The following is a 10,409-nucleotide window of genomic DNA, read 5'->3' on the forward strand; positions in this document are numbered from 1 at the left end:
AACCCTGCTTAATACAGAGAACCCTTTTTTTTTTTTTTTTTTTCTGAATCTATGTTACTTCACTTAGTATAACAGTTTCTGGATCAATCCATTTACCTGAATATTTCATAATTTCATCTTCCTTTCTGCTGAGTAGAACTCCATTGTGTAAAGGTACCACATTTTCATTATCCACTCATCAGATGAGGGACACTTAGGTTACTTCCATTTCTTAGCTATTGTGAAACGAGCAGCAACAAACATGTATGTACAAGTATCTCTGCAGTAGGACGAGTCCTTTGGGTATATGCCAAGAAGTGGTATAACCAGTCATATAGTAGGTTCATTTTTAGTTTTTTTAAGAGTTCTCCACACTGCTTTCCGTAGGGGTTGAACCAGTTTGCAGTCCCACCAGCAGTGGATGAGCATTCCCCTTTCCCCACATCCTCTCCAGCATTTGGTATCATTTGTTCTTTTATATATTTATTATTTATTTATTTGAGAACTCTCTGGTAAGATCCATAGCCCATCTTTGAATTGCATTGTTTTCTTGATGCTTTGTTTTATTGAGTTCTTTATATATTCTGGATGTTAAACTTCTGTCAGATGAGTTGCTGGTGAAGATTTTCTCCCATTCTTTGGTTTTTCTCTTCACTTCCTTGGTTGTTTCTTTTGCTGTACAACAACTTTTAACTTAATGAGGTCCCATTTGTTGATTGTTGGCCTTAATTCCTGAGCAACTGATGTACAATTTAGAAAGTACTTTCCTACACCTATATCTTGTAGAGTACTGCCTATGTTTTCTTCTAACAGTTTCAGAGTTTCAGCTTTCACGTTGAGGACTTTGATTCATTTGGAGTTGACTTTTATTTTTATCACCTTTAATTTATGTGTATGTGTGTATTACCTGCATATATGTAAGTGCACCCATGTTATACAGTGACCATCGAGGACAGAAGATGCTGTCAGATGCCCTGGAACTGTAGTTACGGACAGTTGTTAGTTGCCATGAGAGTGCTGGGATTTGAACCCAGGTCTTCTGCAAAACTAGTCAGTACTCTTAACTGATGAGCCATCTCTCCAGCCCTGGAGTTGACTTTTGAGCAAGGTGAAAGATAGGGTCTAGTTTCATTCTTCTACAGGCGGGGATCCAGTTTTGCCAGCACCATTTAGTGAAGATGCTTGTATTTCTTTCAGTAAATGTTCTTGGCCCCTTTGTCAAATATCAGGTGGCTGAAATTGCATGTACTCAAGTTTGGGTCTTCAGTGATGTTCTATTGATCCATGTGTCCATTCTTTTTTTTTTTTTTTTGCCAGAATCATGCTGTTTTTATTACTATGGTTATGTAGTATAGATTGAGATCTGGTATAGTAATCCCCCCAGCATTGCTCTTTGTGCTCAGGATTAGTTTGGCTACCCAGGGTCTTTTGTGATTCCATATGATTTTTAGGATTTTTTTCCCAAATCTATGAAGAATATCATGGGGATTTTGATTGGCATTGCATTGAATCTATATGTAGCTTTTGGTAGGATGGTCATTTTCACAATATTTGTTCTTCCAATCCATGAGCATGGGATGTCCTTCCATCTTCTGGTGTTTTCCTCAACCTCTTTCTTTAAAGATTTAAAATTGTCATTGCAGAGATCTTTATTGTCTTTGGTCAAGTTTGTTCATAGATTTTTTTTTTAGGCTGTTGTGAATGGGAAGGTTTCCATGTACTCTTTCTCTGATTACTTCTTACTGGTATATAGAAAGGCTATGTTTCTAGTTTTCTGGTGGAATTTTTTGGATCTCTTAGGTACAATATCAATCATCTGAAAATAGGGATAATTTGACCTCTTCTTTTCCAATTAGTACTCCTTTAATTTCCTTCTCTTGTCTTATTGCTCTAGCACAGGGAGGACTTGGAGACCCCACGAGATGGACTTGAACCAGTGTCCAGTCTACAAACAGGAGGGTCAACTCAGAGGGAACATCTCATTCATGTTTCCAAGTGAAACCAGATATTGTTGAGCAGGACCTTTCACTTATCTTCACATAGATGGAACTGTTTTAAAAAAAGGAGCCATGCCAGGCGTGGTGGCTCACGCCTTCAATTCCAGCACTTGGGAGGCAGAGGCAGGTGGATCCCTGTGAGTTCAAGGCCATCCTGGTCTCCATAGTGAGTTCCAGGACAGCTGGGCTACGGGGAGACCCTGTCTCAAAAAAACAAAAAAATTAAAAAAAGGAGTGGAGATAGTGGAGTCTGGTTCCTGATTTTAATGGGAATGCTTTCAGTTTTTCTCCATTTAGAATGATGTTGATCTTGGTTTGTTGTATATAGTTTTAATTATGTTGAGGTATGCTCCCTCCAGTCCAGTTCCCTCTGGGACTTTTAACATAAATGCATGCTGAATTTTGTCAAAGGTTTTCCTGTATCTATTTGGACCACCGTGTGATTTTTGTCTTTGAGTCCATTTGCATGATTTATAACATTTATTGACTTACATATATTGAACCATCCCTCCATCTCTGGAATAAAACCAACTGATCATGGTGTATGATATTTTTGATGTGTGTCTGTATATGGCTTGCAAGAATTTTGTTGAGAATTTTTGCAAGTATGTTCATTAAGGATATGGGTCTATAGTTTTCTTTTTTGGTTGTGTCTTTACCTGGTTTTGGTATTAGACTGATGCTGGCTTCATAGAAGGAGTTTGGGAGTTCTCCCTCTGTTTCTATATTTTTGAATAATTTAAGTAGTACTGATTGTATATCTTCTTTAAATATCTGGAAGAATTCTGTGACTCCATCTGGGCCTGGACTTTTTTTTAGTCAGGAAGTTTTGTATTACTCTTTCAGTCTCCTTATATGTTACTGACCTCTTTAGGCTGTTGATACTTTCTGTTTTATGCAGAAGTTTGAGGATGCTTGTTTATTTGCTTATTTATTTATTTATCTATTTATTTATTTAGGTCTTTTTGAGATAGTGTCTCCCAGTAGCCTCAGCTGGCCTGGAACTCACTATGTTCAAGGCTGGCCTTGATCTCGTAGAGACTTGCTGGCCTCTGCCTCCCAAATGCTGAGATTAAAGGTGTGAGCCACCATGCCTGGCTCTGTAATGTTCTTTTAGTCTCCATTTCTGCTCTAATTTTTAAAAAATTCTTGCCATTAATTACCTTTGCATTTGGCTTGTTCTTGATTTTCTAAGAACTTGAAATGCATTACTAGATTATTTCTTTGAGATTTTCATGAGTTTTTAAAGATTTTTTTTTGTCTTTTTGAGACAGGGTCTCCCTGTAGCCCCAGCTGGCCTGGAACTCACTATGTAGACCAGGCTGGCCTTGAACTCACAGAGATCTGGCTGCCTCTGCCTCCCGAGTGCTGGGATTAAAGGTGTGCACCACCACGCCCGGCCTAAACAAACTTTTGAGACTATTTGGTTTACTTACAAATGTGAGAATAGTTACCCAATTATAGTTGCTGTCAAGTCTCCAATCTTTTTCTAGCCAAGTTGCTAATTAAAAAAAAGAATCTTTCTGCTCTGTCCTCTTTGATTCTAATTCTCATTGTAGATCTTGCTAAAAGCAGCCAGTAATACCCATGCCACTCTCTGAATATTTTGCTACCTTGAAATTATCTCCCCCTGATAATCTAGTCCATGTCTTTCAACCCAACCTCCTACAAAGTCTTAGACATGGACAAATATAGACAAATTCTTGGCATAACATTGATGATTTCTGCTCCAACTCCCAATAGAATCTTCATTTCCATCTGAAAAGTAACTAGCTGACCTTTTCTCTCTGCATTTCTATCAGCATTCTGGTCTTCTGAGTCCTCTCCAGAATTGCCTATTAAGTTCTGCTTATAAAGATTCTGTTTTTCTCTTACTTCTTCAAACTTTCCCAAATTCTTTCTTCAAGGTAATTTTAAAGGTTTTTCTGTTGGGCATGGTGGCTCACACCTTTAATCCCAGCACTTAGGAGACAGAGGCAGATGAATCCTTGTGAGCTGGAGACCAGCCTGGTTTACATAGTGAGTTCCAGGACAGCTGGGGCTACAGGGAGATCCTGTCTCAAAAAGACAAAAAAATTTTATTTTTCTATATCATCAGTTATTGTCACAGTAATGGCCCAACTCTCAGTACTAATTTTTTGTGTTTGCTTTCTGTCACTGTAGCACATATCTGAGCTAATCTGCTTATAATGAGAAAAAGTTTATTTGGTCAATTGTGAAGTTCTAGTCCATAATCAGAAGATTCTGGTGGGGGTGCAGCATAGTATGATAAGAGCATGTGATATAGCAAAACATTTCACCTGGTGGCTGATATGTGAAAGAGAGGAAGACAAAGAGTCTACTAGTTCCTTCAAGGGAATACCCTCTATGAGCAGAAACCCTTTCAATGTACTACTGATAGTCAAGGCCATAACCTCCCACTTTAGTTTCTGTGTGGTCGAAAATAATTAGAAAACAAAAATTCGTAAAGGGAAATAGATATTTTTTTTCTAGTTTAATCAAACTGGGGATAGAAAGAATCTAATTTCTCTCCACCGTACCTGAGTTGGTCTTATAACTTAGAGAAACCAGAGACAACAGCTAGAAGTAGATTTAGATGTGAGAGTTTGCTTGGTCTTTTCCTGGGGAAGGTGCTTCAGCCCAGTTCTCTTTCACATGCCTCTGCTCACATGAGGCTCTGTTACATTTGTACAAATTAGGCAATTATAGAGACAGTTATTTTGTTCAAGTCCAGATGAGGAAAAGGGGGTAGATATTCTGTCTCAAAGATTCTTCCAGCTTTGAAAGTAAAAAGACAACCATTGTGTTTTACGGTATGGTAGCAGGAAAGGCTTTATCCATTCTGGATCCGGCAGACACCTTGTTTCTATGTCCATTCCTTGATAGGTATAGATGAAAGCCTTGTACATCTTACCTTTGAGATCAGCTTCAAGCTCCGATATCTGCACACCTATTTTAACCTAGTTAATTAATTTATTTTGATTTAATATGTATGAATGCTTTGCCTGCATGTGAGGAAGTGCACCAGTGCATGTATGCAATGCAAACAAAGGACAGAAGAGGACACTGGACCCTGGAACTGGAGATACAAATGGTTTTTAGCCACCATGTGGGTGCTGGGAACTGAACCCAGGTCCTCTGCAAGAGCAGTCAGTACTCTTAACCACTGAGCCATCTCTCCAGACCCTAGTGAGCTTTTCTTATCATTGTAGCAGAATACCTGATGGTAATAATTTAAAAGGGGAAGGGCTTATTCTAACTTGTCCTTTGGAGGACATAGTCCATCATGACAAAGAAGGGCACAGTGGTGGGAACAGCCTGTGGTTGTGGCAGTGGCAATAAAAGATACCTAGTTGCATTGTTTCAGTAGCCAGGAAACAGGTTGGCCTGGAAGCAGGCCTAAGCTCTAACCTTCAGTGCCTACTTCCCAACAATCTACTTCCTTCAGTCTGCTACCACCTATCATCTCACACCCTCCAAAAACAGCACCACCAGCTGGGGACTAACTGCTCAGATACATCCTTTGCTTGCTTCCTGTGGCCAATTCAAATGAAGCACACACTAAATTTGCAATTCATAATAACAAGAAAAAACATAAAATATAACAATTTTACATTGATTATATATTGAAGTGATAATTACTTGGGTATACCTGGTCAAGTAAATGCTTTATTTTAATTAATTCTACTTTTGTGCTTTTATTTTTTAATACACTATATAAATTAACATTGCCTATATGATTTGTCTTAATATCTATTGTACTACTCTAGAGCAGTGGTGCTCAAATGAGGTTGATTTGGTTAGTTCAGAGGATGTGTAGCAATGTCTGGAGATAGTTCTCACAGCAGGGAGGGAAGGAGGACAAGTTCCTGGGCAGAGGTCAGGGGTGCTACTAAAGACCCTAACAACACACTGTTCAGCCTCTCACAGCAAAGAATATCTGGTCTGAGTGGCAACTGTGCTGAGGTTAAGAAATTCAGCTGTAAAGTGATCCTTAAGAGAATAATACCAAAAAGATGTGCAAATAAAAATTCTCAGCTAGTCAGGAGGAAGAAAGAGGGGAGGGAGAGGAGAAATAAAGAAGAGACAAACAGAACAATAGCTAGTAGATTAACTCCACATATGTCAGTACTTACATTAGAGAAACAGTGTCTAAATGACTGCAAAACAAGGCCAAATTGCATGCTATTTTCAGGACACATGTTGTAAGAATAAGAAAAAAAAAGCTGAAAATGAACCCTAACCCAAAGAAATATGTTAATATGGGGAAAACTAACTTTTTTATATTTTATTTATTATTTTTATTTTGTGCGTATGAGTGCATTGCCTGCATGTATTTAAGTGCACCCATGTCATGCAGAGAGGTCAGAAGAGGGAGTTCCAGGACACCTGTGGCTACAGGGAGACCCTGTCTCAAAAAAAAAGAAAAGAAAAAAGTAGCTGGAGATGTGGCTCAGTAACAGAGTGGGTGCCTAGCACGCATAACCCCCTGGGTTCAATCCCCAGCCCAGCAAAACACAAAAAGAAAGTTGCTCCTCATTATCTCCCATGATCCTAGATGCTGAAATTCTAAATGAGGTACTAACAAATCAAGCCCTGTGACACATAAAAATTATAACATGTACTGGTCAATTTAGATTTACCAAGGAAGCAAAGCAGATTTAACATTTGAAAAATCAGTTAATTTCTCATATAAACAGAGTAAGAAGAAAACAAAACAATAATTGTTGCAAAAGCATTATGATAAAGCTTAATACCCATTCATGACAAAGAAATTAGAGAGAGAAAGAGGGAGGGGAGAAAGAGACTTTTAAAATCTGAAAAGACTTTAAAAAGTAGGGTAGGAGCTGAGATCTTATCAGACTGCCTGAGAGATCCTGGATCTGGCCTCCACCTGGTGTAGGAACTAAGAACTCAGCAGACTGCCTGAGAGTGCCTGGATCCAGCCTCTGCCTGGTGTAGGGACTGAAACCTTAGCAGATTGCCTGAGAGTGCCAAAATTGAGCCTTCCCTTAGTGAACTTCCCAAATTCTGCTGTAGTGCCCTCTAGTAGGGATCCAGACATAAAAAGGAAACCAGAGTGTACCTGACTGGAGCCTGACTTGTACGTCTATGGGAGTTCCTGAGTAGCTAATCTGAAGCCATCAGTTCCCTCCAAAACAAAATCTGAGATAACCTAAAACCTAGACCAACCAGCTTTATATACCCAATAAGGAAACAACCAAGGCACACCAATAATACAAACAGAAGCAAACTTCAACTCAAAAGAAGGCTCGAGTTTCATACTGGAGTCACAAATAACAAAAGAAATCCACATGCCAAAATCACAACAGAAAAATAATAATATGGAAAACCAAAACAGCATGTTCCCACCAGATTCCACTAGTCCTGTAAAAGAGTTCTACAAGGAAAACCCCCTAGAGATAACCCAGGAAACAGAACTTAAGAGAACAATAATAAACATGATCAAGGGATTCAACGAATTTAAAGAACACACAAGCAAATCAAAGAAGTAAAAGAAGATAGGGATAAACTTCTGACTGAATTCACAAAAGAGATAGAAATATTGAAGAAAACTCAGGCTGAAATGAAGAAGGAAGTGAAAAACTCAATAAGCCAATTTGAAACAACAGAGAAAGCCTCACGGATAGAATGAATGAAATGGAAAACAGAATATCGACACTAGAGGATAAAGTTGAAGAACTGGACCACTCAAGCAAAGATTATGAAAAAGTTTTAAAACCACATGAATGGAATATGCTGGAAATGTGGGACACAATGAAAAGACCAAATCTACATATCATAGGCATAAAGGAAAGAGAAGAATTTCAAGTTAATGGTATTGACCAGATCTTAAACAGGATTGTAGAAGAGAATTTCCCAAATTAAGGAAAGACATCCTCATACAAATACAAGCACATAGCACACCAAATAGACAGGATCAGAAAAGAAACGGCCCACATCATATCATAGTAAAAACACTAAATGTACAGAACAAAGAGAGAATACTGAAAGCTGCAGAAGAAAAACAACTCACATATATAGGAAAACCCATCAGAATTACAGCTGACTTATTAATGCAATCTATGAATACTTTACCCAGGAAAAATGTCTATTATAGTTGAAGGGGAAAGAAAAATCTTCCATAACAAAAATAGGCTGAAAGAATATATGTCCACAAAACAAGCCCTTTAAAGGATACTTGAAGCAATGTAAAGAGTAGAGAAAGGAACAACTATACCCCAGGGGCAACAGAAAGAACCTAAATGAAGATATAATTGTGGAAACACAAAATTAGAGAGAGAATGCAAACAGTATTCAAAATAATGCCAACCAATACACAGCTTTCAATAATGACTTTAAATAACAATGGACTGAACTCCCCAGTCAAGAGACACAGGCTAGTTGAATGGATTAAGAAACAAAATCCATCTTTTTGTTGTCTGCAAGAAACCCGTCTCATCTTCAAAGACAAGCACTACCTGAAGGTAAAAAGATGGAAAAGAATATTTCAAGTAAATTACACTAAGAAACAAGCAGGGACTGCAATTCTTATATCTGATAAAATAGACTTCAAACTAAACTAGTCAGAAGTGATAAAAAGGGTCACTTCATTCTGATCAAAGGAACAATTAACCAAGAAGATATTACAATCATGAACATATATGCACCAAATTCTGATGCACCCAACTTCATAAAAATAACACTACAGGACTTTAAGACACAGATTACCCACAGCTCAGTAATAGCAGGGAACTTCAGTATCCCACTGTCTCCATTAAGTAGTTCAACTAGACAAAGAATAAACAGATAGACATCTGAATTAAATGATACCATACAGCAAATGGACCCTACAAACATCTTACAAATAGTCCACCCAGGTACCGAAGAATACACTTTCTATTCAGAACCCCATGGAACTTTCTCAAAAATTGACCACATACTGGGGCATAAAACAAACCTCAACAAATACAAAAAAATTGAAATAATTCTATGCATTCTATCAGACCATAATTCAATAAAACTTAAAATCAACTCCAGAAGAAACCCTAGCAACTACATAAACTCATGGAGATTCAACAATACATAGTCCTGAGTGATGAGTGAGTCAAAGGAAAAAATAAGAAAGAAATATAAGGGGGCTGGAGAGATGGCTCAGTGGTTAAGAACATTGACTGCTCTTGCAGAGGACCTGGGTTTGATTCCCAGATCCCACATAGCGGCTATGAACCATCCTTAACTCCAGTTCCTGAAGAATCCAATGCCCTCTTCTTACTTCCGCGGCATTGCACGACTCGGGTGCACTCACATACATGCAGGCAATACACTCATACATATAAGATAAAAATAATAAATAAAATATGAAAGAAAGAAGAAAGAAAGAAGAAAGAAAGAAGAAAGAAAGAAGAAAGGAAGAAAGAAAGAAGAAAGAAAGAAAGAAAGAGGCTGGAGAGATGACTTGGGGGTTAAGAGCACTGACTGCTCTCGCAAAAGACCCAGGTTCGAGTCCCAGAACCCACATGATGGCTAAAAACAGCCCATAACTCCAGTTCCAGGGGAATTTGACCATCACATCTGACCTCAGTGGGCATTACACAACATGAGTGCACTTACATACATGCAGACAACACACTCATACACATTAAAAAAAACAAACAAACAATACACCTGCCACAGGCCTCTTTCTTACCCGCAGGCCTCTCTCCGCAGTAAGTCCATTGTGCCCTTCTGCCTTGACTCCCCCAGCCTCATTCACCCTCCCATCTCTGCCATTGTTCTCTCCTCTGAGTTTGGGCCCTGCCCCATTCCTTGTCTTGGGGCCCCAGACACCTGGGGAACCAATACTGCTCCCTGATCCTTTTGATTCAGACCAACATAGTGCCTTCTCTGGGCCCTAGGAGCACTGCTTCTGGGCCTGGTGCTGCCCTCACATCCCTCTGCTTCCCTGGGCCTGCTCCACCCACCAGGCTCTTTCTGGGACACTGGGGCTGACTTTCCTCTTCCTGATCCTTTGCATCCAGACCAACCCAGCTCATCAATGCAGTCCCCAGGAGGCCTTGGGGCCTCTTCCCACCCCATCTGCCTTTTCATCTCTTGGTGGCATGGCCACCAGCTGCCCTAGACCAGCATATTTCCTGAGCCAGGCTCCCAGGCCAGTCCAACCCCCAAATTCCTGAGGCCAAAATCATTCCTGGAGGGATCCAGACCTTAGGAGAAAGCCTGAAAACATCTGACCATCTGAATTGGGCCTCTGTGGGAACACCTGAAGACAAAAGCAATTCCGCCACTCCAATATAAAATCAAAAGAGAGAACCGGAAGCTTAGACGAACCAGCTTTTCATGCCCCAAAAGTAAACCACAAAGATACATAAAGTTCACAAAAAGAAGCAGACCTAAACTTGAAGGCTTGAGTCTCACACAAGAATCAGAAAT

The sequence above is a fragment of the Nannospalax galili genome, unplaced genomic scaffold (assembly GCF_000622305.1).
Source record: "Nannospalax galili isolate Female #2095 unplaced genomic scaffold, S.galili_v1.0 scaffold655, whole genome shotgun sequence".
NCBI classification, from domain to species: Eukaryota; Metazoa; Chordata; class Mammalia; order Rodentia; family Spalacidae; genus Nannospalax; species Nannospalax galili.